This window comes from Pinus tabuliformis, chromosome 3_2 (assembly GCF_031772625.1).
Source record: "Pinus tabuliformis cultivar Carrire ecotype Pingquan chromosome 3_2, CPIR1, whole genome shotgun sequence".
NCBI lineage: Eukaryota > Viridiplantae > Streptophyta > Pinopsida > Pinales > Pinaceae > Pinus > Pinus tabuliformis.
In genome coordinates, this window is record NC_142302.1 from 550,963,364 (window position 1) to 550,970,611 (window position 7,248).

A 7,248-nucleotide genomic window follows, 5' to 3' on the forward strand; every position below is an offset into this window, starting at 1 on the left:
TGATATGAAATCAGGATTTTGGCAGGTGGCAATTAATGAAGATGATAAGTTTAAGACTGCTTTCAGTGTCCCAGCAGGACACTATGAATGGAACGTCATGCCTTTCGGACTAAAGCATGCCCCCTCCAAATTCCAGAAGGTTATGGATAATATTTTCAAGCCATATTTTGATTGGTTACTAGTATACATTGATGATATACTTATATTTTCTAAAAATGTCCATGATCACTTTAAACATATCCAGAAATTTGTACAACTTGTTAAAACCAATGGATTGGTTCTCAACAAGAAAAAGATTGAATTATTTCAGACAAGTATCAAGTTTCTTGGCCATACAACTAAAAATGGGTAGATCACTCTGCAAAAAAATGCTCTGGAATTTGCTGATAAATTTCCAGATATTATCATTGACAAAACTCAATTACAAAGATTCTTGGGATGTTTAAACTATGTAAGAAACTTTTACAAATATTGCACCAAAGATAGATTATTACTCAAAAGAAGACTGCAAAAACATCTAGAACCTTGGTCTCGGGCCCACATTGAAGCTGTTAGAAGAATTAAATTGAAGGTAAAAACTCTTCCTATTCTTCATATCGCTGATGAAAATTCTTTCAAAATTGTTGAAACAGATGCCAGCAATGAAGGGTGGGGAGGAATCTTGAAGCAAAATAAAGAAGGAAAAGAACAAATAGTTCGGTTTGTCTCAGGGACTTGGAGCCCACCTGAGAAAAACTATTCTACTATAGGAAAAGAGGTCAAAGCAGCATGGACCTGCATTGATAAATTTAATATCCCTTGATACACAAAAAGTTTCTCTTAAGAACAGATGCATCCGCACTAAAGAAAGTCCTTAGTAAATCTATAAAGAAAGCAGGAGAAGCTAAGTTCGCAAGGTGGTAGGCTCTATTTGCAAATTTTGACTTTGAAGTCGAACACATCAAAGGAAAAAAGAATTGTCTGCCTAACTTCCTAAGCAGAGAATATTTAAATCGGAAAGACATTGCCATGGTGATAGTAACAGAATGGGACCCTTCCCAACATATAAAGACTCTGAGAAGTATTTATGAAACATGGAACTGGGAAGAATATTGTTCCAAATGGAAACCAACATGGCAGGTAAGAAATACAAAAGTACTCGATGCAAATTTGCAACCTCATTAAGATATTCAGCACTTAGTACTTGAAAGCAAAGTCTACCCCAAAGGTAGCAAATGGATACATGACATTGGTGTATCAGAGGAGTATGATGACCGCACATTTGGTTGAGGAATCCCTAAGCCAAAATTTTAGAGATATCACTATGATCTGGACAGAAGGAAGTAACCAGAGGAAAATCTTCCACAAATATTTTGCCATAAATCGGACCAGATGGTTGGGATGGTATGACATGCCAGAAATGTGGCCACAGGGTAATCCAAGCATTATCTTCCTGGATACCATTTACAACTTTCCAGACTACAAAAATTTGTGGTGGGACATCATGAATGTAGATGGAAAAAATGAAACTCACTACACAAGAGTAAAATTTGGGGCCACAGGGACAACACAAACACAACGGCAAGGTGAATGGCTTCAACAATGGTGGAACGATTTCGGCCTCAACAAGATTGCTATGGATCCCCTTTTCTTCCATCGTGACTTTTGATATGAATGTGACACTTGTGGATTTTTAACTGAATGCTAACATTGTCCATGTAAAATTGTTGGAGATGTCAATAATTATTAAGATAGCCAAATTCTTGGTTATTTTGTGAAAAGACACCATGAATGGTTAGTCATGACTAAGATTAAACACCAAATCGTCTTAAGAAAGCCTATGATTGTACGAAGAATTTATACAAAGGCTTGGGATTCTTGTAGATATTCTCAGATAAGATTTCTAGGGGCCACACCCTTGGAGGACTAATGGTTCTCGCAGGCTTGTCCTTAAAGCTTCCATAGTGTAATAATGATGTCTAGTCATAAGACTGAATGTGACGAGTTTTCTCGTGGGCTTTTCTATTTAAAAGCATCCACTATGTAAAAGTTATTTACAATACAATGTTTTCCGTGGGATTTGTTCAAATCTTCCATAGTGTAACTTAGTACGAATATTCTTCAGTCACAAGACTCAGAGCACTTCTCCGACTTTTGGTGAGCTTTGAGCCACATCTCTTCGACTAACGGAAGATAGTATTGAATCTGTCTCCCTGATTGTCAGATGTATGTCGCCTCATTTTCCCATATAAGGAATGAGTAAGGCTCATTCTGGGCATTCGAGGTGTGAGTGTGATTTTGGTTATGTTTTTGAGTTTTTGAGTCTGAGGAGGAAGTTCTTGCTTCCATCTCTTTAGAGTCGGATTTGAGAAACCTGCGCATTAGAGTGAGAGCTCTGGTGAGAACCTATAGTGGCCAAATTCTTAGGTTTTTGAAGTCTGCATGTTTTCGTAAGAATTCAAGTTCTAAGACAGAGTCTAAGAAAGGCCAGGAAGCCTTCAGATAGCTTCTTGTTTGACAAGTCGCAACATCTGATAAATGCCTAAACAGTCTATCTCTGGAAAGGAGCTTCAGAATTTCTCTCTGAATTTGTGAAGAAACTTCTGCATAAATATATGAGTATCCATTTTTTGATGATGATACATTCCGCTTGAGTACACTTTTTCATTTCTGCATGTGTTAAAACTGTCCGTTGAGGTAGTATCTGTGAGACAAGAGGTTCGCTTGAGGTTCACCGAGGTTTGAGGAACACCAGTCCGTTAAAGGCAGGAAGCCGTGTGTCAGACGCTAGAGTGTGAAAGTCCAAAGGTTCGTGTATGGGTTCGTGTAAAGGTTCGTGTATTGATCACAGAGAAGAGACTCAACGAGAACAAGCTTCGCGTCTGAAGCTTCATGTTTAAAAGGTGCATTAAAAACTCAATAAACTTGTAAATATTAGTTGCCATGTTTTACAAGGTGCATTTAAAACTCAATAAACTTGTAAATATTAGTTGTCATGTTTTATAGCCGGATGTGTACGAAATTATATTCTCTGCCATGGACATGATTTGAATATACATCCGGATCGGTACCGAATTATATTCACTGTCGTGCACATGATTTGACTATAGAAAATTATATTCACTGTCATGCACATGATTTGAATAGGCCAACGACATGATTTGACTATAGCGAATTATATTCATTGTCGTGCACATGATTTGATTAGGCCAACGATTTAAGAATAATCGGTGTAAGAATAATCAATCCATTATCATTATTACCATTATTACCATGCCAAGTAGGCCAACCTTGTACCCAAATTTCTTTACTTTTACTTTGAAATGTTGTGATTCTCAACTTCAATAATCCTTTTATGATTTAAAATCCATTATCATTATTATCAAGCCATGTAAGAGAACCTGAGTATGCTTTATTACAGGCTATAGTCATCATTGTAAGAATAACCTTTTTATGATTTAAAATCCATTATCATTATTACCATGCCAAGTAGGCCAACCTTGTTTCCAAATTTCTTTACTTTTATTTTGAAATGGTATGATTTTCAACTTCACTAATCTTTTTATGATTTAAAATCCAGTGTCATTATTATCAAACCATATAGGAGACCCTTATTCCCAAATTTCTTCAAGGTTACCTTCATTTTGAAAATGATGTGATTCTACATAAGTCAACTCAACTTCACCATTTTATTTATACCAAATTATATCATGACAAAAAAAAATCAATTTTGGGTCCAACATTCCATCTACTAATCTACTCTCTCTTCGCATTGGTTATTTGAAACGTGAATCTACTCCTTTCAATGGAACTTTATCTTTGCGTTTGTATTCGCTGAAAGGAAAAGATAATAGGAAAGTAAACCTATGTACATCGAACTTTGTCATTTAGGAAGTTGTTTATGCAGTAGAGGAATTGTTTAGATGTTAAAAATAGTCGGAATTTGGAAAAAAATTTAAAATTGTTAGTAAAAACAGTATTGTGAATTATATTTTTGAGAGTTAAAATAATTTCAGGATCATCAAAAATCTTAAAATTTAACCACTATAACTCAGATTTATAAAAATCTCTACTAATTTTTTCAAAATATGGAAAAAATTTCCCTACACTACATCCTCAACTGAGACCCGGTCAAAGATGGTCAAAGATGAAGATGTAAAGGTCAAAAAGAAGATGCTAGAAAAAGCAAAATGCCGTACCTGCAACAAGATGAAGAAATAATAAAGAGAGGTTCCTGAAAACAGGACATGAAGAGTGTTATCATATTTAAGCAACTTAGGCGGAATGTATATTTTTATTCTAAAGCAGAAGATAAACTAAAGTAAGGTATGTCCATCAAACAGTAAGGTATGAGTTGGGCGCCTTGGTTAAAGATGGCCGATCAAGAATACAGCAGCCGTGTCATTGAGGAGCAAATTCCTTGTAATTCCATCGAAAGCAGCATGACGTGTACTTCTTTTGTAGTTCTGAACAGATGCTACATTGATGCTCCCCCGATTACATTGGTTACAGGTATTTGATTACATTAAGGAGGAATATAGGCATTTGATTACATTGGTTTCATGCATGGCAAACATTGGTTGTGTGTCACTCAAATCTTGTGGTCCAAACAATAAAGCATCAGTTCGCGGATTTAGTGAGTCCATACTTTCTTATGTCAAAAATGGGTTTCCACCCGTGTATGAATTGGAATTGTACAACGTAGTTCTTATTTAAAACTTTTCACAAATTATATTTGCAGTTATGGTTGTTATTTTTCCATAAAAGTTGCCATTTATGTTGTTAATTTTATTTTTGTGAAACTTTATATAAATTCAAGTTATAAAATTTTATATCGTAAAATGTATATTTGATGATTGTATATGTGTGTAAATTTCAAATTTTGTAAAATGATTGAAATTCAATCTATAAAATTTTATATCATAAAATGTATGATTGTATATGCGTGTAAATTTCAAATTTTGTAAAATGATTATGGAGGAATAAAGGCATATAATTATATTCGTTTTATGTTTAGCAAATTGTGGTTGTGGGTCACTCAAATCCAGTGGGCTAGACAATAAAGCGTCTGCTCCCAAATTTAGAGCATAATTACCAAATTCGGTCAAATTGGAGGAAGAAATTCGAAAATACAGCGGTTCGATTTGGTTTGTGAATTAATTCGCCGATTCAAGGTTCGTTATCGCATATTTAGTTTACAGAGAGGCAACAGTTTTCCACGTGCCCATCCGCTCTTCATAAACCCCTTCACATCCATGAAAATGCATATGGTTTAATGTTAATATTGTATAAAATCAACCATCTACAGATTGATACTGAATCTCCCAGGTCACTTGATAATGAAAATATGGTGTTCTGATTACCATCCAAAACCTAGGATTGAAAAGATTAATACAATGTAGGAGACATTCACTTATATATCTAAAGAGGCTATATCTTTAAAACATAAACAATCATGACTGTGAACCACATTCTCTCAATGTGCAGCAAATGAAAAGATTATAGACATATATAATAAAATTACAAAAAGAGGGTGAAAACATGCAGAGAGGCTTTTAACCCGGGTATGGAAATTCCCCCATATCAAAAAAGTTCTACTCCCAAGTGATCTCCAAGTACCATTTGCCAATTGATCCCCGTAATCCTTTCTTTGATAATTTGTCCGCTTCTTTGTTTAGGTTCCTTCTAATGTGCTGGATTGTGGAGCTGCTATGTAGTTGCCATAGAAATTCGATCCTTTCTAGCCATCCTTGAAGCATGGGGTTGTTGATGGATGCCCTCCCCATGAGTCTTCAAGTCTCCATATATGTGTAAAGTGGGGTTCCCAAAGAAATTGTTGAACCATAGGAGCCCCAAGAGTGTTGATGCTTCAACTTTGGTATTTGTACCACTACCACAATTCCAGTAGACCCTGTATGACAAATCAGCAGTCATGGCAATCCAAAATCCACATGCATAGGTGTTCCCTTGGGCAGCCCCATCAAAAAACCCCATAGGGTATATGAATTGAAAATTATTCTTCATTTGAGGGCTGAAATTAGTGCATGATGACTGTACAAAGAAAATTGAAAGATTGGGGCAGATTCTTTCAATAATCAGAGAGAAATCTTCCCTACAGTTTTGGAATATACTTCTGTTCCTCCAATTCCAGATTGCCTAGAAGATAAAAAGAGGAATGCCTCTCCAGGCAGTGTTTTCTGTGCTGCACCATTCTAATAAGGTCCTAATGCAAGTGTGTTGAATGTATGGGAAACCAAAGAGGGAAGCAATCTTTTTCCATACCTGAGTAGTGAATTGGCAGTGCATAAAGATGTGATCATTATCTTCAATATCATTTTTGCATATGGAGCATATTCTGAGGCCATGCCAATTTATTTTCTGCAGATTCTCCCATACTAGATTTCTGTTATGATATACAAGCCATGTGAAAAGTATAACTTTTATAGGAGCTTTAGTTTTCCAGAAGGCGTATAGAGTTTGATGATCCCCCTGTCTGGCAACCATATTTGATAGAGTATAATATGTGTTTTCCACTATAATGTTAGATGCCATTCTACCTGACCATATAATTTTTTCCCATGTTCCTGTGCGGCAAATGCCAAGTTGCTTCATTATTGAAATACTCTGAATCCATTCCCCTTCCTTTTGGCAAGTAAATTCCAAATCCTGGGCATTTTTCCATATAAGGATCAAACCATGCCACCCATTTATAACTTGGCCCCAGAAAAAAAATGCCACGCTCATTCAAGTGTAGGATGATACTGTTAGAAATAGAGAAATCCAAACCAGCACCCAATATTGGGTCAATGCCAATAAGAATGTTATTGCCACACTGAAATTTCCATGCTAGATGGTGAATAAAATACTTGTCTACTTTCAAAAAACTTAGCCAGATGGCTGAACCTTGTTTGATACCAATGGAGCCATATATGTACCAAACACTGAAATCTTTATTCTTTAGGTACTTGTGCTGGATGATCTTGCTCCATGTGCCTGCTCCAAATAAGCCCCTCTATAGGGATTTTATGAGCGTTGCCCCACCAAAACAACGAAGGTCCATAATTTCCCAACCACCCATGCCCTTTGGGAGAGTGATATTTGATAATTCGGTCAAGTGGTATTTCTTCCCACTGTGGCTACCCACCCAAATGAAGTTTTCCATGAGACATTTTATATCGTTAATGATAGAGGCAGGGATATGGAAAAGATAAGCCCAATAGACGCCCAATTGTGACAGAACAACTTGTGTAAGGATAGCCCGTCCCCCTA